Here is a 22365-nt window from a genome sequence, read left to right on the forward strand (position 1 = left end):
GGCTTCATTCATTATTTCTGGTAGCACTCAGTACTACATACCATGTAAACTGTTTCCACATTTGTGGAACTTTTTCTCCCCACCTGCATTGCATGAACAGATGTATTTTTTTTTCATTTTTAAATGCAGTATTGACATTTAAAATTAATTATTAGAATCGAATAAATTTTGTTAATATGCTTTTACTATATGTTACTAAAAGAGAATATATTTACAATTAAAAATTAGACTAGCTCTCTATTCCTTAGAGATAACCATTTTGCTGTTTTGGTGAAGATGTTTAAAGATTTCCTCATTTGGGAGCAATCCAGCTGTTCACTGTTGTATTCAGTTATTTATTATGGAGTTGCTAAAAATACAGTACAGAACAATGACAGCAGGACTTGCTACAATGAAAAATGACATCCCATTTCTCATTAAAAAGACAGTGGTTGCTAATCAGTGTGTATAACTACTTCTTGATGCCTGTGGGGAAATGACACTTTAATGACTATTTCTCCACTTGTAAATGAAGACTTTGCATCTCAAATTACAGTAAAGGAAAACACCCTAGACACCAATATGTAAGTCTGTATAGCCTAAGAAAAAAACAAAGTGAGAAAAAAAACGCAACAAAACCCCAAGAGATATTACTTGGTTTTTGCTAACCCCTTTTCAATTATTCTCTGCCCAGGTCACATCTCCCTTAGTTATGGAACAGGTTAACACACATTTCTGGCTTTGATGAAGTTATTAGAAGTCTGACATTCTGCTGGTATTTGAGATTATGTGTACCTATTCCTGCCCTCACACCTTTCCTTCTCCAGGCCTAATCCGTTGTTGAATAAACAATACAGTTCCCTGCTGTTAAACCACAAAGCTTTATTTTGACACTGTAATAAAGCAGGGTGAAGCAAACCACTGCAGAATTACAAATAATGGCTAGGTACTGGCTAGTTCAGACTAGAAATTCATTTGTTCTGGTGATGGGTCGTTGTGTAACAGAGGCAGCAGTTCATCCAGAAGGGCACACAGTGGGGGCAGAAACTGGGGAGAGCAGCACATGTGCTGCTCAGCAGCAGTGGAGACACACTGCAGGACTCAGTCCCCACCCCGCTGGAGCTCTCACCCAGCACATCTGGGGCCTCAACTCGAGCAGAGATGCATCTCTTCAGGTGTGGGGCTGCAGGGATGCCTGGGCTCTCTCACTGAGGCTGGGGTAGCAAGAGGGGTGCACTGACAGAAGGCCTGTCTTGCCAAGTAAGCAAGCAGGGACAAGAGATCCGCACACTGTGAGTTTGTCTCCTTGAGCCTGACAGGAGCTCACTGATTCTGTGGGTCAACAGCCAGCTTTATTGTGACCATGTTCAAGGAGTTAAGGGACTGTTCAAGGATTGAGACAGGAAAGAGACAGGACCCACCTTTCAGAGAGGGAAAAAAATCATCTTTGTCATCAGGCTTTGCCAGCAAGTGGGAAGAGCTTTAAAGTAGAAACTATGGGACAAAGTCCCCAGCCAGTAATTACATGAGGAAATGCTGGACTACGTTGGCAAGCAAGGGTTCCAGGGTGATGTGGACTGGAACATCCTTACTATGAAAAAAAAGAAGTTGAAAGGGGTCCATTTTAAGCATAGGCACAGAAATAAAGGAGTACCTGCAGGCAAAGATAGTATCATGGGGAACACACTCATACCTTTTTCTGGGAAATGAGCATGGCTGGATGCCTCTCTGAAGTGCCTGTATAGTAACAGATGAAACAGAGGGAAGAAATGAGGAAATAGTGTGCTGTGAAGCTGCAGGGCTGTGAAAGCATCTGAGAGGTGTGGTAAGAATTCACACAAGTGAAGTACTGTAGTGGATGGAGACATGTCCCACTGTAGGGACATTGAAGTACAGGCCAGGATGGCACAAAGTGAGAGTCATTTTATGGGAGTGAATACATGAAGGTCTTCCTTCTGATGAATGATGAGCTAGCTGAGACCTTATGGGTCAGGATTAGAGGTCAGACCAAAGCGGTTGGTCTAATACACAATACTGTGTGTGTGTCTAATACAGGACACCTGATCAAGAAAATGCAGACAAAATCTTCACATAATTTCACTTTTTCAAGCCATTATATTAATGGGAAACTTGGATAACCCCAGTATCTCCTGAAGAAACAACACGGGAGGGCAGCACCGGTCCAAGACATGTAAGTAGTGCACCCAAAGGGTCAATACTAGGGCAAATACTGTTTATATCTTCATTAATTAATTGGATAATGAGACAGAATACCTGCTCAGCAAATTTGGACATGGTTAAAAAAACTGAGAGAAGCAATTGATAAACCACAAAGTGGCGCTGATGTTCAAAGGGACCCCAAAAGCCTGAAAAAATGAGCTGACAGGAATCTCATGAGGTACAGCAAACAGAAAAATAAATTCCTGCACCTGCAAGGGAATAACCCATATTACATGGGTTACATAGTACATGCTGCAGACTGGTTGAAAAACTGCTTTGCCGAAAAGGATCTTGGGGTCCTCTTAGACATGTTGAAAATCAACCAAGGGCCATGTGCACTTGTGTCACAGAAGAACAAGAACTTCCTGGACTGTATTAGGAAGAACATTGCCAGAAGTGGGAGGGCTGCTCAGCCTAGTAAGATGCATCTGGAGTACTGTGCCTAGGTCTGGTCTCCAACAGAAGACAGGGATATATTGGAGTGGGTCCAGCAAAGGGCAACAAAGATGTTTAAGGGACTGGAGATCTGTCATACAAAGAGAGACTGAAAACACTGGGGCTATTTAAATTGAAGAAGAAATGGCCCAGAGGACAGGTTTTTGATATTTGTAAATACTGGGGAAGTAAATAAAATGGAGCCAAGCCCTCTTCATGGGGCCCAAAGACTAGACAAGAAGGCACAAACTAAAACAGAGAAAAATCTGCTTAAGTACAAGAAAAAGCCTTTTTTTTCCCCCCAACAGGTTTCCCAAAGAGGGTGTGAAGTCTTCCTCCTTGGCAGTATCCAAACCTGATCAGATACAACCCTGAGCAAACAGCCCCAAATGTCCCTGCCTTGAGATGGAGTTTCAACCAGATGATCCAAAGGTGCCAACCTCATATTCTGTGTTTCTGTGATATAGTAACAACAGTGATTATACATTGGCTGCCAGGTGCACGTAGAACTGTGTATGGAGTACAAGCAAATTTGGTGCATGAAAAAACCCCATATCTACATCTGTAAATCTATAGGTATGAAAATATTATATCTGAAAATAAGTGTAGTGAGAAGCTGTAATGTAGATTATAGCAGTAATTTGTTTAAATTATTCTTGGAGATGGGGAAAAGGTAAAGGCAAAATGCAGGGAAAGAAAGAGAAATTGTTACAAGCTGTCACTAAACCAGACCAATCAGCAGTTTGAGTTTATCAGCTGTCATGACAGCAATAAAAATAAAGGTTATAATAGGGTATATTTCATCACAAGTATTTTCCCTTATATAAGCATTACCATGTAGAAGAGATACTGCCAAAAAGATGCTGATTTCTCCCTTTGTCCTTCATCATGCCTATATTTTATGAATTTTCAGTTGTGTCACCAGTCCCAAGGCTTCCTTTATGCTGCTTTTTACTATGCACAGTAATAATGATGCCAAAATCTCTGAGAGCTTTTTGTGAGATATATATATGTGTGTGTGTTTGTGTGTGTGTATGTATGTTGCACATGCTTGTGTGTATACATATATATACACACAACAGGCATAATCCTAAATACATTTCTATAAGATATAGACATATACTTTCACATAAAATAATTAAAAATATATAGCTAGTGATAATTCATGTAACATGTAACAAATTTCTGAATGTTTCCATCATCAATACAATTACCTGATTCTATACTGAATACCACAACTTTACTTGCTAATCAAGTACTTAGTGACAGAGTTCCACAGGATAATTACAATATGTTCAAAAGAATGCTTCTTAGCATGGTTCACTACAACAAAAGATACATTAAAAAAACCTTTTCCTTCTCTTTATCCTTTTTAATCTCTACCTTGTAGTCATTAGGCCAACTTCTCCCTTTCCCTTTTTCCATTTTTATCTTTGTAGTCTGTCTGTCATGTTCTTATGGCCTTTCATCATACTGCATTTCATCCTCTTCCTTAATCTCTTTGGAATCAAGATGATCGGAACTGAATGTAGCTTTCAAAACAACTTGATACCATCAAAGTTGTACCCCTTTCCTATGAACACTAGCAATATATGATTGTGAGATCAACTCCTATAATTTGTGTCAATACTTAATGAGCTGCTGGCAGGTTTTTATGCACACTTCTAGTGAGCATAAAAGCTGGAACGTCTGTGACCTGGGCTGTTCTGGTGTAAACCCTGTTTTAGACTTGCACCACATGCTTTTAGCTTACAGTGTACAAGCACTGCTAATTCACCTTGAAAACTGAAAACCTCAACAGAATGGTGCTTGCATTTCCTTTGTCTTTTTTTTTTTCTCTCATCTATGCACTTGCAATTGACCCCCTAGCAATTGCACAGCTCCCCTTAAATTCTATACCGTGTTCAGAGCTAAGGCCACTAAGTACCAGTCCATGGCCTTCCTCCAAGTTCCTGGCCCTCCTTTTCATGGCTTGCACATCCTAGGAGCATGCTAGCATCCCTTTGAACAGAGAAATGCTTTCTAGCTGTCTTTAGGTGGTGCATGTATGCACTCCTAAGTTGGCGAAAATTCTGCCCTTTGGCTTTATATATGTGCACTCTACCCCACCACTAATGGCCAGATCCGCAGCATAGATCAACACACAAAAAAATTAATGTTTTCACATTTCCAGCAATCTAGGAAATCATCACATAATAATGTGTTCTCTCAGCAGTAAGTGCATGTTTGATGTAAAGCCATGAACAGACAGTCAGTGTTCCAGGAACAGGAAACCAATCAAGTAAGGTCCATATGGATTACACTGTGAGCACAGCGGGATGCAGAGCAGAGACTAAGTGCCATATGGAGTGTAGATGGTGAGCCCATCTGTGTGTTTTCTTTACAAAGGAGACCCAAAATTTTATTATACCCATTCTGAGCTTCAAATTACAGACATCTTAAAAATGTTTGAATTATTTTTATTTCTACTGTAATTCATTTGTATGTGTATGCAATACACATCACTTGGAAGTATGTGGGCTTCTGTTATAAAGATCAAACCTCTGCTGGTGAGATTCAACAATGTACACTCAGATTTAAAATTTCCTCAGCAGTTAGTAGCAAGAGACAGCAAAAAGCTCTACTACCATGGGAACAGAATAGGAAAAAAATTATGTAATGGCACAACTATGTCCTTAATTCTTTTTAAACTCTGGAGTGGAATTAATCTGCAATTTTTCTCAACTTTCTTACTCATACTTTTTTAGTTTCAGTATTTAAACTTGGTGTGTGGACTTTTCCATTCAGCCATGTAGTAAGGAAAAGGGAAGAGAAGGAAAACTCAGTTATCAAATGCTCTGCAGTGTGCCCTTTGGGTGTCCCACCCTGGGGAATAATAAAACTTACACAGGAAAAGCTACAAACATTTTTTTTATCAGGGACTCTTTATCAAGGAGTGTAGAGATAGGACAGGATGAGGGCTAACAGTTATAAACTGAAAACGGGTAGATTTAGGGTACAGATTAAGAAGAAATTCTTCTCTATGCAGACTATGACACCCTGGAACACGCCACCAAGAGAAGCTGAGGTCATCCCATCCTTGGAAATGTGCAAGGCCAGGTTGGATAGGGCTTGGAGCAACCTGGTTTAGCAGAAAGTGTCCCTGCCCATGGCAGGAGGTTTGGAACTAAAAGATCTTTTGTTTCCAACCCAAACGATTCTGTGATTCTATGATAACATTTTCCTCAAATAAAGAAGGAGAATCCTGTACCTCTAAAACGTGGGATGTATTTTTCTACATAGGTTCACAAAAAATATCCTCTATTTTAGTCTCCACTGCAGCAGAATCACACACTTAATTACATGTCTTAGCTAGACTTTTAAAATCAGCATATCAGGCACTCAAGCACTTACCTGATCATGCTCCGAGTCTTATTTAGTGGGTTTTTTTCTTAGCTGAAGTAGGATTTTTCTTCAAAAAGAAATAAGCGTATTACCTCAGCCACTTCATTAATGTAGGGGCTAAAAAACTATACATTTTCTATTTCAGCCCAGAATGTATACAACCTATTTTAAAACATTCTGTTCTTTTAGCTTTATCCTCTTTTCACAAGCTCTTCCCACCATCAGAGGGAACAAAAGCCCTGAACCAACCCTGCAATTATTATACTCCGTTACTCCTATGTTTAAACCACAGAAAACTGTTTCTATATCTGCCTGGCCCTCCTCCAAGGAATTAGCCAGTTGCTTAGAGACCTGAAGACATCCCAACAAGAATGAAATGGATTTTGTGGAGTTTTCCAACCAAAAATATTTGTGTCTGTGATACATACAGTGTCCTGAATTGAAGACATGTATCTTCATTCAGAGTATGCTAGGACCTTCCTTCATTTTCCAGCCTAAAATTGTTTTTCTGCTTATGGATCAAACTATATGCAGAACAATTCAGCAATTAAAAAAAAAAACACCAAATGAAACTGTAATATCCAGCTACAAACCTTATTCTGATCTTTAGGTGACCAGACTGTTCTTGCCAGCTCAAGGGCAACAAGAACTTTCTGTCTCGCGCTTGTCATTTCAATGTGCTTGATAAATTGGACTGGACAGTAACAAGAGGCTGGAGCCTTTGGAATTTAGCTCCATGAGACTTCTAATACAGTAAGAGTCAAATAGTTGACACTGTTGCAAAAATATATCAGAAGAAAAAATAGATCTACTTTCAACATGTCAGCAACTGCATCAGTGTTGTTTCATATATATACAACTGCAAGAACAGTGACATGACTGTGACCTTGAGGCAGTGTAAATTTTGTTTCCAAAAAAAAAACCAAAAAAAAAAAAAAAAAAAAAAAAAAAAAAAAAACAAAAAAAAAAAAACCAAAAACCAACCTATTTTCTCTTTCACAAGAGAACTAGTTTTGTAAACTGGAAATAAATTTGTACTGTAATAAGAATATGGACACTGTTCTTTTGTATAGGTTTTCTGTAGCAGACAAGAGATATCACAGCAATTTAGGACATCTATATGTGAATATACACGTTATTTCTATTCTGTTACAAAAGAGACCAGAATACCACAGTAAATCAATTAAATGTGAATGATTCCATGAAAAACAGCTGTCATTCTCAAAATCTGGAAAGTAAATTATTTTCTACAGCTGTACGTATTGTTACTGGTTTTGACAACACTCTACATCCATGTTTTCTAGCCTTTAAGAAGATACCATTGGTCCAAGACTATTCTTTCTTCTATTTCTTGACCCTTAATAAGTGATCTACCTACAATAAACTTTTCCTTTATCATTGTTGATCTGCTGCAGACCAGAGGCTTGCAGTTTAGCCTGAATCCTTTGAAGTAACTGGAAATAGGCTCTGCTGGGATTTGCATCAAAGACAAGGAATTTTCACCATACAATAATTAAAAAGCACCAATGACATAGAACACATTTACATGGTAATGTATTTGTATTCCAAGTTAAAATCTCCATGTTTTCTGTTTCCCTATAATTTTAATTTCAACTACATTATTTAGTAATTTCTCACATAAAATACTTTCCAAAAAGTATTTTTCAGTTTTATTAAAGTTTTCTTTAGCATTTGAAATGTCAGGTGAAACTTTTTTCCTAAAAGTTATTTTCATATATAAAATGTTTATAGTTTTGTTTTAAAAAGTAGCGAAAGTCATTGCCATGTCAGTAAAGTACCTGCAAGAGGGTAACAAATATTTTCTATGAAAGCATCATATTCTTCTGTATGCGTTTTTTCCCCACTGCTTCAATCTAGTCTTTTACATTTGCTATTCACTGTTCTTTTTATTTCATGTTTCCTGAGTCTACCCATCTAGATTTTTGTTCATTTCTTTTTTAACTACAAAATAAAAGGAAAGTTCACTCTTCAGAAAATATAGCTAAACAAGAAATCATTTGGAGCATTTTCATATCTAATTTATGACAATGGAAAAGCAAGTCTCCAAAGAAACCAGAGCATTGCCTTCAGAGGCAAAGCCACAGAAGAAGAAAAAAATTACCCAGAACAGAGAAAAGTTTAACTTGCATAAGCTCTTTATCAGTGGATATGAACAAAGATGTCTATCAGAATTTGAAAAGTAAGAATTACTCAACTAAAATAAAAGAGATACATTTTCATTCTACAAAATAATATAAGCACAGAAATATACCGTGATTTAATAACTAATTTCAGAATTAATATAGATTGAAATTCTGATGGTCAAGTTCTGTAAATATCAGATTGACCTCAAAATGACCTCTTTCAATGACAGAGAGTTTTTCTGTCACTTTAAATTACTATAGTAGGGGGATTTTATTCACTTGTACTAATTTAAAAATATCCGTTTTAAGTCTATCACAGTGTATGGAATATCCTGCTCTTGATTTTACCAGTGTGTAGACAGATGGAGAATGACTACTCAATCTTACTCCCTTTAAATATGTAGGACCTATATTAACCCTTTTAGACAGAGCCCTGTATTGTAGGTTTTTTTCGTTCACTTATCTTAATAATTCCTAGAGTGTTCTCAGTGTTGCAGATTTCCTCACTCTAAAACCTTCAGTGGTCCTTATTCTTATGTGCTTCATTTCACATATGTGCATATTAGAACATTTCTAGTTTGTTGATGTGTCAACATGAGTCTAGAGTGAGGCAATTGCACATGATCCACCTAATGCAGAACTTACCATTTTTCCAACTTTCCGGAATGTCCACATTATTCCAAGAATTCTTTGAAAAGAAAATTAAGTGGTAAAGATGACTTCAGGGAATTAGGATGTCAAGTAATTTTCTGGGGAGATATAAAAGACCTGAAAAATTGTCCAAGTTATTATCTGAGACTGCTTCTAATAATGTTTTCTGCTAGGTAGATGGAATAGGAGTCAACTTTATTCTTCTTTCTGTTCTAAGCTCTTCTACTCTATGCATTGGTGGGACAAATAAAACAAATTTTTAACTGCTATTCCCTTGATTATGAAGCACCTTTCTCCTCCTTTCTCTGTGTGTATTCTCTGTTGTTGAAGAGAATACATATTCATGTTCAAGACCTGGTCTTCTGGTTTTTGTTTGTTTAGAATTTCTGTCCCAAATTTGCTTTTGTTGTTGTTGTTGTTTAGCATGGGTTTCATTTGCCTCTCTTCATGCCTAGTTAGGTCTATTTACTGTCAGAGCTAAATTAACCTGATAAACTGTCTTACATGAAACTCATTCTACCTTTTAGAGTAAACATCATCTTGAATTTATGAAGACTTTCTCATCTTTTCATGCCACTTAAAAAAAAATTAAAAACTCTATTGAAGGAAGGGATTTTTCTGAAAAGATTGAGTACCACAACTTCACCAAGATTATTTCAATCAAATCTCTGAGACATAAAATATGGCTATCACGAAAGTTGCTTTGGGGTAGACACAGCTCCAACACTATAACCATTCTCTTGAAAATAAGAATAATTGGTTATTACCGTCTACAGTTTCTGCATCTTTAAATTGATCTTTACAAGTTAGACAAAGTATTCATTAAATAACTGTTCTGCAACAAAAGTGAGTTGATGAAAATATGCATATGAATATGCAGTCTTTTTCTTTCTGAATTAAATACAGCTTTCAGTCATTCCAGTCTTTCTGTCTGACCTTACTGACACTTCCTAGCACTGGGCTATTAATGAGGGCAAAACAGAAAACTGGGAAAAAAAAAAAAAGGATAAAAAAACCCCAACAACAACAAAAGAATATGTACTTTGAAATTTGGCTCAGTTTCTTGGCTGCTTTTGACCATACACCCTCCGAAAAAAAAAAGAAGTATTTCATTAAAGGCTCAAAAACATGAGTTTAAACCCAGATTACGGACTTTCCATATATTCATTTTGATGACATTCAAAAGAAGTATGAACTTTTTCCCTTTTGTCATCAAACAACAACAAAAAAAGCCACCAGAAAAAAAACCTCACCTTATTTACTATGCAACACTACATAAAGCATAGAGAGCTAAAACTATACTTGCTTTTTCCTAGATTTTATTTCTTCCTTTCTAACATTCCTTAAAGCGTTCCAGCTGTGGTAAATATTGCTCAGGCATGGATCTGCAATACATTTTGCACTTTGATATTCATAAGCATACATTTCCTTCCAAGTCAAAGACATTTATCACAGTTTGACTGGCAGTTAGAGACACATTTTCTAGAACAAACATGCTATACATTTGGCTTTCTTTCCCACTGTTAACTTTCGCTTGTAAGTAGATTATACTCCTTTTTTCTTTATATTTGCGGGGCTTTTTTCCAATTATTTGTATATCCTAAGACATATCTACTGCGAACTACAAGTCCAGTTCTTTTGCTTATTTTCTTCAGATGAAAATGTGAATCAAATTCTATATCTTTATTCCAATAATTCAGTACTTCTTCAAAGAGCATCAAAGCTCTCTTTGATCAAACGGAAAATGATCAAAGACTAAGCTTGTTAGGAAAAAAAGCCTACACAAAGTGGAGATTCTAGTGGGTTTTTTTTTCACTTTTATCTTAGCTCCCTGCTTTGATTATGCATTTTATTGTACGAAAAAGGTTGATGGTAGAATAAAGTAAAACAGAAATTGAGGGCCAATGGAGGTGTATTACTGAAGTACTTGACTGCTTCGTGCTCTTGTTTTCAGTGCAATGCTAGCTTCAGAAACAGGAGGAGTTATACCTCATTGAGAACTCCATTCTCATGTACATACATCAGTTTCCACCTCAGGTTAAATAGGACTTTAAATTCAAAAAGGATCTGCGAGCAGGAAAATAATGACACTGCATGGTCCTGATTAACCTGGTACTGCACAGGAGTCCCGTGTTCCAGGAGGGTGATGGAACTGCGTTCTGTTCCTAATGGAGCCATCAAAGGTAGTTCCATGTGTATTTTTGCACTCTGACCACTTGCATTACGGCTAAGGTGACTTGAGATACTAATTTAAATATATATAGTTTGAGTTAGTACTGACCTAGAGACAGCTATAACACTGATAATGAATAACTTGGGGAGGGGATATTGTTATTTTCATTAATTTCTTAATATTTAGTTGGTCCTGAATTAGGGCCCCACATTTTTCTAAATTTACCAGAAATTAAAATTTTCTTCGTATGTACCATACACAATGCCTAAATGTATATGCTACAAGGAACATTGTAGGAGAGGATTAAAAGACTCCCTTTAAAATCATAATATCATCATATTTTTTAAGTGTAGAAACTTAAATTTCAGCCTTGGTTTATGCTTTTATATACTTTCCACCCGTACCTGTATGCTTTCTTACTATATATTTCATTAATTAAACCATAAATTGAGAAATGAAATATTTTTGTATTTCAGGGATAAGTATCTAAACAGTCTTCAGACAGGCTCAATCACATTCTGAGAATTAAATGGAGACAAGAAAATGCTTAATTTGTGAATCTTCATAATGTTAATGAAATTTAACACTCAGCATAGTAATTCCCATTTCCATATTTCTCTCCTCATTTTTCCTCTCACATTTTAGCACCCCTATCTCCAAACCTCATACCTTTATCTAGTCAGCTCTTTTTATCCCTGTATATTCACATTTTACCACTTGGACCACCCCTATAACAGCCATCATAGAACTGATTAATTATATCCTAGGACATACATCAGTAGGAAACAGTGAATAAAACCAGATTAGTTTATAGATATACTGCTGGAGATAGATATTTGCAAGGAGAATTCAGGCTATTTTCTCAGAGGTGAAATGCAAATTGAACTCATCACAGCTTACAAGTGCATTTACAGAAAGAAAATGCTGGCAGTTAATCCAGCAAAGAAGGTATACCAAAGAGAGGATGAATGAATGGAAGCTCAAATTAGAAAAACTTAAATTGAAAATGAAGCAGAAATTATTAACCATGTTTTGTATGATTGACCACTGTAATATATTATTGAGGAAATTTATTATTATGCAGTTCTGAATATCTTCCCACTACACCTACTAACTACTTTTTGAGAAAACAGCCTCAATCTAGTCATACAAGACTTTTGGCAAAATTCAGGGATGTGTGGTTGATATATGAAATACTGTAATCTACAGAAGTCTGCTAAAGGTATTCATAGGTAGAAAAACCCCAGGGAAAGTGTTAATTTGGTAATAAGTGGAGGGAAAAAAAGTGACAGGGGATGTTGAGAAAGCTGAAATGTTTCTTGCACATTTTTGCATCAGTCTTCAGAAAAACAGATAAATGGAAGCATGTAACTTCCTGATTAAAGGTAGTTTAATTAAGGGTAACAAAGAAAGTAATATGGTGTCAATCCCGAAAAGGGAAAGAAAAGTTTACAAGGTAATGTCTACATCACAAATTATCAAAACCTTGAGACATGATGGACTTCTACCTGAGATACTTTAAAGATGATCTGAAAACTCATAGAATAATTCTATTTGTGAAATCATCAAGGAGGAGTTAAACATCAAAAGAGTGGAAATAAGTAAAAACAGTGTTATTAAAGGTAGAAAGTTTAATTTTTAGAGGAAAAACTATAAAGCAAGCAAAATGGAACTAAAGAAATATAACCAACTTGTGCTTAGTTCTGAGAAAAGTCTGAGCAAACCATTTACAAATATCTTGCAGAGGCAATACAGATCATAGACTTGAATATCATAATAAAGGCCCATAAGAAGCCAGAAAGCTCAAATCAATTTAACTTCTAGATGGTAGGTACAAAACAACTTGGATAATCATAGATAACTATAGCTAGAGAGCAGTTATCACAATGACATTCAGAGGGCTTGGGGGGATATTCAGAAGCCTATATTTAGTTGGGATCCATTCAATGACACGGATAGTGGGGCAGAGGATGCTTAGTGAACCTGCTCAAAGGTAAGGGAGATGGCACCTAAATTGCAGGAAAATGTGCAGGTGAGAAACTGGAAATTGGTGCAAGATATTCCAGTTGCCCAACAGCAGCCAAATAGATATAGGATAGAGGGGACAGGATGCAAAAGAACCACCTAGGTAGCAGATCTGCGTCTAAATACCTGTTCCCTGCTCTAATTATCAAGGGCGCAGACTTCATGAATTGAGCAGCATTGGTTACTGCAGTCTAAGAAAGATGGTAATTATCTGGATACAGCTTAAAGAGATGATCAGAGGTGATCAGAGGTTCAGAAAACATGGAAAGAGAAGACTGGACATCTTTTTAACATAAAGACAAAACTGAATGTGAGTGTAGGATAGATTTTAATTATGTTAAAAGCTGTGGAACAAAGGGAAAATAAGTTATTCCTGCATTACAGTGGCATACAGGACAAGAATAAACAGGCTTCACAATAGAAAAGGCAGGATATTAGAAAATAATTTAGACTAGAAGAACTGATCAGGTGGCACAAGTTGAGCAGTAAACTAATGGAATTTCCATTACTGGAACAATTCACAGGCTAGGCAATACCCAGGTCTGCATAAAGCTGAAAATAATATTGTTGATATAGGTGAGACTGATGCAGCTGATGTAGCTGATACGAGTGATAATCCATGATAAAACCTCACAATACATAGAAAAATTATGTTATAGATGTAGAGTCCCATCAAATGTATTCAAGCTTCTACAACAAGTACAGGCTGTGACATCCTTTGGAAGGTCAAATGCCATTCTGCCAAACTGCTGCAGTGCGTAAAGCAACATACCTGATTTTCATACAACATTTCCGCATAATGGAAACTCTAAAAATAAACCTATAAATTCATATTAAAATACCTGGAAGAAAAGACATCCATAAGGGATCATTTTTCAGCCACATTTCCTAAAGCACTGGATTCACTCATCTATATTTTATTAACTGAAAATAATTTAATTCGAAACAGTCCAGTTCATTAAAAAGCTGGTTTAGAATTACTATTCAATAAACTAAGATTTCAGAATTCTTCATAAAATTGGGAAAGTTTGACTTTGAAATTCCAAGTACCAAAAACATAAAGAGTTTATTATGCTTTCCTCTAAGTTTTTTGCTGAAGAATTAAAAGACTTGCAAAGTTGTATGTGCATTAACTCCTTGACACAAACCAATTCAGTATGATTGAAGAGATATTCTGTGGGGGTTTGCATTAAAAATGCAAATAAGATGAAAAAGGTGTGCAAAGAAGATTAAATGATGACCAAGTGATTTTTTTTCCCAAGTACGTACTTGACAATCTAGCAAACTCAATTATTCCTCCCAATCCACATTTCATACTTATATACACATAAAACCCATTGTCTAGTGCCCTCAACGGTTTTCAAAGTTGTTATTTACAGATTTTCAAGTTGACAGTAATGTAGCCATAACTTTTGTTGGACTTCAGTTCATTAGTCTGTTCCTCCCTATGGTAATTTCATTACGTCTTCAACCTGCATTCTAACTCCCACTGCTACAATTAGTCGTGAAATTTAAAGCTACCAGATTGCAAAGTTATGCTACCTACTACCTACCACCCAAGGGTAATTTAACCATTAATTACTGTAGCACCAGCTAACATTCCTCCCATCTAGTGAACAAGATCCTTAGAGCTCATAAACTTTCCTATATCCCCAGGTGAGTACTTTGTTGATCTGGGTCTGAATGTCCACCCTAATCTCACAATGAATAACAGGCCTTAAATGCACCGTTTAAATTACCAAGTAATTTCAATGGAAATAAAGCAATAGTTGGAGAGCTGGAATACAAAAAACACCACAGAAAACAGTCATAGAGAGCAGGACCTCTGTGATTCTCATTGTTTTTATTTGGCTGCATTTGTCCATGGATGAAAAGCCTGAAGGGGCCATATACTGAATAAACAAAAACATAAATTCTGCTGTTGAATTCAGTGGAACTATACTCACGGAGCATAAGTCTTTGAGAATTGGATCTTTCAGCAGTCAAAGGTAGGGGAAATAATGGGAAGGCCACATTTTCACTGTTCTGATGTCACTGTTCATCGTCAATACACACATAAAGCTTGGGGAGAGGGGGGTTGAGAGGTGCTAGTGACTTAGGTTTAAGTACTTTGTCATCTTGTAGGGTTCACAATCCCACATGATCCATCTAAACTCTTCAGTTTATAAGAGAAATTCTAGGAGCAGGAATCAGAAAACCTAGTGTTAGGCTGATCAAGAGGAAATGATGAGTGAAAAAGGGTATTATATCTCATAAGATACCTAAATCAGGCCACTAATCAGTAGCAACTGGCTTCTATAAAGGAATGCAGACTTTTTTTCCAGACACTAAAGTACTTCTTGAACAAATAACCTCATTCATTCCTTAGGCTTTTTTTGCTTCTAAGCTTCTTTCCTGAAGCGTCTTTTCTTTTAAAGGATTTCCTGCTTGTGTGGATGCATACCAATATAGATATAGATACAATTTTGTCAGTTTTGTTTTGTTTGAATACCTGCCATTCCATTAGTGACTTTTTGAGCTACCACACTGAGCATCAGAGGGCCTAGTGGAGCCTTTCTCTTGGAGCATACAGCAGTCCAGGAGGGGAAAGAGAAGGACTCTTTCAAGGGCGTGGAATACGATGGTAAGCACTGATTACAATAACTGAAACATTATTTTCCACTTTAATCACAGACTTAAAACACATATTTTTTCATGTTGGCTACCATGAAGAAAATTAACTCTGTCCCAGCCAAATTCAGTAAAAGCAGTTGTGAAATTTTAGGTTAGTTACTACTGCTGCAATGACTGGTAGGAAAATAGAGATACTCCCCATTTCAAGAATTACATTGATGCAGGGCTCTTGATTCTTACTTTCTCTACTTCTCTTTCTTTTTCTTACATCTTCTCCCTTTTTTTTGTAAATCCTCAGAACCTAGCTTGACATTTGCAGAGCCATCAGAAGCACAAAATGCATTGTTTAGAAGTTGATGATGCTGCAGGAAACATGCTGCTAAACTCATAATACACCTAAAACCTAGAGATTTGTGAACCTTCCATTGTTCCTGTGACAGTAGCATTACACCTAATTTCTTTTATCTGCACTGTTTTCTTTCCTTTTTGATAGAAACAAAACCTTGCATTTGTTTCAAGGTAATACATTTCTTCTACCAAATTCCCCTTTACCTACACCTACCTTCCTTCCTTCCTTCCTTCCTTCCTTCCTTCCTTCCTTCCTTCCTTCCTTCCTTCCTTCCTTCCTTCCTTCCTTCCTTCCTTCCTTCCTTCCTTCCTTCCTTCCAGTGTACACAGTATACAATGTATAAATAAAACCCCAAATTATGCATAGGTTGATTATCCATTATAGATTATGGATGTTTCATAGTTTGTACTGACAGGTCTTCATTTCATACAAAGGACAAAAATGTCAGGAGATGGTAATGAGGACAGCTTCTCCTAAGTACACAAGAGGGATGCTTGGAAAAAATAGAAGAGGGGGAAAATTTTTTTTAGGCAGTGGAAAATAGAAAACAAGGTTATGCTCTCCAGGAGCACAAGATTCTCTTTCTCTGTTAAGTAACTGAACTTATTCTTAATTGCCAAAGAAGAACTAAAGCATTTAAGTGCAAGAAAGATGCAAAAGGGAATAATTTCTTTACAGTAGGAGAAGACTACTAAGAACCTAAGTTACACTACACAGGACTCACTTATACACTACCACAAAACATTTAATTTTTCATAAAACAATTCACTGCCTTGTGTTCTATTACAAAATTTTTATTTTCTCTAAAATTGGATGTACAGTGTACAAGCCATTCATACAGGTCATTCTGCAGTTTGATGTCACTTGAGATAATTTTATTTTTCATTCTGTTCCAATAGTGTTGTTTTCTGTTTGACTGTTGATTAGCATTGACATTTTCTCTGTAAAGATTTTTTCTTCTTTTAGAACTTGATTAGGAAAGTTTCATGGAGTTTATGCAACTTTTATGTTAAGGAATATGTTCTGATTTATACTGTGCTTATTCTGTTGCTGACATTTGGTGACATTTTCTCTTTTGTTGACAGCTTTGTACTTCATTAAAAAGTAGGCTACTCGAGTGAAGGTGTTTAATTTGCTTTGTCCAGCCTTTATCATATCCAGCACATAAAGTACCCTTCTTACTTCATTCCAGCATTAGCTTTTCCCTCTGATTGCTTCTTTTCTGTGCTTTGCTTTTCTCTGTGGCCTCTTTCTGAAGTATTTTCTCTTTTGTCAGCAGTTGAATCTCTCTCTACTAATTTTTTTAAATAGTTCAGCACTAAAGCAGAACATTTTGTAGCTATTTACTTTGAAGCTGTAGGCAAGCAAAGCTTGTAACAGTACGATTTGCAAGTTCCTGTCATAAAAGGTCAAACACCCAGCCTTTAAGTCTTTCTGTTTCTCTTGTTGGCGTGCCAGAAGTATGATTACGAATTCTCAAAAAATTCTTAGTTCACTGACTGAAATCCAAGATATTTTTTATTCTAATAGCTGGTGCAAGGGTGAACTAGAAGAAAAGACTTCTATGCCCAAATGGATGTGACTGCTAATGGCAGGAAATACAAAATACTACCAGAGAGCTTTCAGGCTGAGATAAATGACGTGTCTCACAGACATCAGAGATTAAATACCTGCCAAGCTGCAAATAGCATTGTCTTACAACTGCGGGATCATAAACAACTGATGTTTATAACAGAATTTTTTAAAAGTGTTAAAGCTTGAGAATTAGACAATAAAAATTAATTGGTTAATTGCACCTCAGTTAATGAAAATTAGAAGATTTAAGGCTAAATTTTCTAGCGGTGATATACTTTTTCTTCTTAACCAATGCTGGATTTCAGACTTATGGTGGGGAGAGGGATGATGGTAATTTATCGGTGCTAAGGAATAAAAGAAATTCTGTTTTCTGAAAGCAGAGACTTAGCAATGCAGCTGGTACTCTGGGCCATGTTTTTTTAATTTTTAACCAATGATTCTGCAGTTTCAACTTTCATACTCAATTCAGAGTAAGTGGTCTCCTGTGATGTACATCAGAGAGAAAAAAAAAAAAGCAAAAACATTGGAAGGCTCTAGAGGGTCTCTGTAGCAGGAGCCAGGGCTTACTCAATACCAGACACAATCAGGTGCAGTCAGCTCCAGTGGACCCACAACAGGACACAAGTGAACACATCAGCCAAGCTGATGACACCTCCATGAAAACATATTTTAAAAAATTCATAAAATGCCAGACAGAGAGACGAGGAGGGAAAAAAAAGGAGTGAGAGAAAACTGGCAGCAGAGAAGGAGGAGCTCCATGGGAGAGCTGATATCGCCCCTGCAGCTTGTGAAGAGTCCATGCTGGAGCACTGAAGTGTGAGGAGGAAGGAGCAGTGCACAGGAGCAAGGAAACTGCCATGCACTGGCTGCAAACTCCTGCACCACTTGGAGCAGGGTTAGAGTCAGAAATGAAAGCATGATGTAGAGCATAGGAAAGGGGGGCAGGGCAGAGCTGAGGGGAATGATTGCTTTAACATTTATCTTTCTGTTTTCCACTACCCAAAATAATAAAATGCCTATTTTAATTCGGAGTAGATTACATTGTCTTTTCCCAGTTTAGCCTGTTTAGCTTGTGGCAGTAACTGATAAACAATCTCCTCTCCTGAGGAGAGGGATTAAACAAACAGCCAGGTAGGTGTTTGTTAGCCAGGGCAAACCCACCACAATGTTCTGCAAGAAACTCAGAATGCACAGAAAAGCATGATTCAAATATTGGGTTTATAAAAAAGTGAAACAAAATGAGCCATTTGACTTTCTTAAATATAACTTTCTGGTACATATTTGTGCACACATGCTTTCATGCACAGGTCCCACCCATCCATGGAATCTGATAATCATTTCTAAATGAAGACTCAAATCTTCACTTAAGCAATCTACAGTTTCCTTTTTCTAAAAACAACCAGAATGCTTCAATTCCCTAAAATTATGAAACAGTAGTTACACAACATCTTTCCATGCCTATCATTTTACAGCTCAGAAAATGAGGATAAAAACTGTAACATTTCTGGGTTTATCCATTTCGTGGAATACCACAGTTCTAACCTAGCGTAACTAAATCTTACAATGTGCATGTTTGTATGTCTTCTACTGTGGATTTACAGGCCTAATAGGCTATGAAAATAGATTAGGAAATTGAGTATGCTGCTCAACATTTGGTCTCTGTTTTCTACTTCTGTTGCTTGTTTGTTTAAATAATTTCCTGAATTTGAATAATTTTTCTGTGTTCACAAGTTTTGGGTTATTGTCTGTGATTTCTCAGTTCCTGGAATGCTAATAGCTCTGAAAATGGCAGCACCCAGCCTTATGCTCCTGTCTGTAGAACCAGTGGTAATACTGCATCTCTGTCAGTATCAAAATAAATCCCACAGTAGGCTTGTTCAATCAGATTTTGACACAGACAACTGACACTGAAAACAACATGCAGCTTTGTTCTGACTTAAGCAATAATTTCCAATAGAATGGATATTTTCTTACTTGTGTAAGTTCCTCTTTTGATTAATATCTTACCTTTTGTGAAGCCACTGGCAACTGAAGAAGAAACAGGTACCAATCTCAGACTCCTCTGCTGGTTATAATCATTTCTGGAATACATAAAGGAAAATTATCTCTGTGGTACTGTTGAATATCTTTCTTACTCCGGCAAAGTGGAAGAAAAAGGAGGTGCTGAAGACCTATATCTTGGGCCTTCTAGAAATGAAGACACACTTCCATCCAACAGGACACTGAAAGCATCAGGAAATAAAAAATCTGTCAGAAGTTCTGCTTCTACCATTTCCTGACAAGGCTAAGAGGTTATTGCCCAAGATCATCCTATCCATTGACATTCCATTAACAGTTTAACATTCCTCTGCTGTGAGGCAAGGTCAGATATTGATGATCTGTCCCTCTGATTTGTCCCTATATAAAATTTGTGTAACGGGCATCATTAACAAATTCAATCATTAACACAGTCATAGCTTCAGTCATGCTATCTAACACCTACTTGCTACTCAGCCCTCAAGAAGAGGGGCTGACAATCTAAATCTGTGCTGGAAAACCAAGTGCTTTCCCCCACACTAACATTTCTGTCTACTTTCACATCTATTGTCACTCTGAAGATGAATTTTGAAATAATGCTGTTCTGTTGTTTGCTAGCTTGGGGTACAAATTGCATCCTAGATACATGATCCCACGAAGGTCAAAGACCCTCGAAATATCATGAAACGTCCAAGGCTAGTGTAAAAAAAAAAAAAAAACCTGCAGTAAAAAGGGACTTTGTAGAGATATTGTCAGGGTGAACTGATGACTTGAACAGGCAATTGCTTTACACTCTCTTTAGCTTTAATTTTGTTTCTGTTTTCTCATGGGAAGCACAAATTATATCCCTGGCTACCATTTCAGTGACATTTTACAGATCATATAAAATTATATAAGAAACTTATAAAGTGCACTTTTAGAACAGGTTTAATTCAGGCTTGATCCATTCCAAGGAATTGCATTCTCTCACTATAAATCATGGTTTATGACTTTTCCCATTAAACTTTAAGGTTTCCACAACAGCTGCCTGGTTTTAATTACACTGCCTTTTCCAAATTAAAGTATTAAAACTTGTTTGTTTTCTACTAATGTATGTTTAAACTTATCTTTATCTTATTATTTTTGTAATATTGAATAAAATCTATCATACTGAAGAAATATTCAATATTTACATAATTATTAAGCCAAGGGTCATTCTAGTGACAATCAATCACAAGGATTTTCATTTTATGGTACTGCTTATATTCTGTTGGAATTAAATTGTCATAGGTAGCAGAATTAAAAACAGAAAATTGAACAGACTTAATTTTTGTGATGATTCCAAAAGAAGTGTGTTAGACTGGATGGCATTTTAACTGTTTGGAAATATAGAATTAAATCTTTCCAAAGTAAGCAAAATTCTTCTAAGCCAGAAGCTGGTAGCTCTAAAAGAGTAATATGTTTAGATTTTCTCTTGATTTACACTCTGAGGTTTTTTTTACATAACTACAATCTGAGGAATATCCTGGTAACATTAATAGGGTTACATTAATAGGGTTAAATGAATTAAAAATGTCAGATTCACATCTTAGAATCAGTATAAATTTGATCCAGTGTTTTTTAACTTTAGAGATTTATTAAAAAGACATAAACACTACACTCTGCTACATCATCTATAGAATAGTATTTCCTAGCCCAGAGCCTCAATGGATTTATTTTACTTCTGGGGTACACAACATATTTCAATTCATGTCTAAAATTATCTATACACTGTCATTAATTACAAATATTGAATTTGCATGTGTCTCCTCTGCCTTATTCTTGTTGCTCAGCAGTAATCCAAATTATCTGTATCACTCTGATCAAACATGCCAGCCATCCAAAGTGATCACATGCATCTGACTCTTTTCTCTCTTTTTTTTTTTTTTTTTGGGGGGGGGGAGGGGGGATGTGGTCATCTTTTTCTTGACTACGAAACAGCAAGTTAAGCAAAAATATGTTAGAATAAATTAATAAATCTTATACAAACAATTTATTCACAAGTTATTTCACTAACTGGGCATCTCATGAGCCAGCTAGCATTACTGTGCTTAAGTGCAGGAACAGTGTACTATAAGAATATTCTTGGGATCATACAAGACAATGGTTTGATTTTAGGCTTTTTAGGCTGCAGCACTGCTGGGTTAGGACTGTACTGCTATTCACTCCTCGTCACTCTTTCCTTCCCTTCCCATTAACATCCCCTCAGATCTACTGGGTTAACCTGGGTATCAGCACAAGACGCTAGCATAAGCTAATAGTCGGGGTGTTTTCTAACCTAGCTACTTTTAGAGAAGCAAATTAGTAGTAAGTGTGCTCCTAGGTTGGCAAGTAAATGATGATAACTCTCACAGATCATTATGTCCTAGAAGAAGCTATGAACTAACTTTTTAAGCAGCTGAGCTGCATCTGGAACAATGCATCCGACTGCAAACTCAGAAATATTGTGAGTCAGCTATTTTGAGAATAGCTGTCAGATGCAGCTAGAGATTACAAAGGGTCACATATGTTCATAATAGATAATACATAACTGTCCCACTAGATGATGCAGTTATCTTTCTTTTTAATTATTCATTTGTTGGGCATTCATTATTAAATGAACTTAGTTTTTTTGTTTTCAAACAGTTCCAGGGTCAGTACTGAGAGTTTCATATATATTTTCTGATTATTCATACTTCAAACATAAAAAGACCAGTCATTTCCAAAGCATGAATATTAATAAAATATTTTATTACATATGTGTGAACATTATATGGTTTGAATCCAACTAAACAGTCATTTAT

The 22365-nt window shown here is 36.4% G+C and overlaps 1 long non-coding RNA gene across 1 annotated transcript in view; it reads right to left on the reverse strand.

Moving 5' to 3' along the window:
• Positions 1-22365, reverse strand: part of LOC136290639 (uncharacterized) — an 89888-nt gene that overhangs the window by 48726 nt on the left and 18797 nt on the right. The window contains exon 3 of the long non-coding RNA XR_010721270.1: positions 19556-19629. This is a non-coding gene — a long non-coding RNA (uncharacterized lncRNA). The remainder of the gene's footprint in view (positions 1-19555; positions 19630-22365) is intronic.

This window comes from Chamaea fasciata, unplaced genomic scaffold (assembly GCF_029207755.1).
Source record: "Chamaea fasciata isolate MVZ Bird 193981 ecotype frontalis unplaced genomic scaffold, bChaFas1.0.hap1 SCAF_6, whole genome shotgun sequence".
In the NCBI taxonomy this organism is placed as follows: Eukaryota; Metazoa; Chordata; class Aves; order Passeriformes; family Sylviidae; genus Chamaea; species Chamaea fasciata.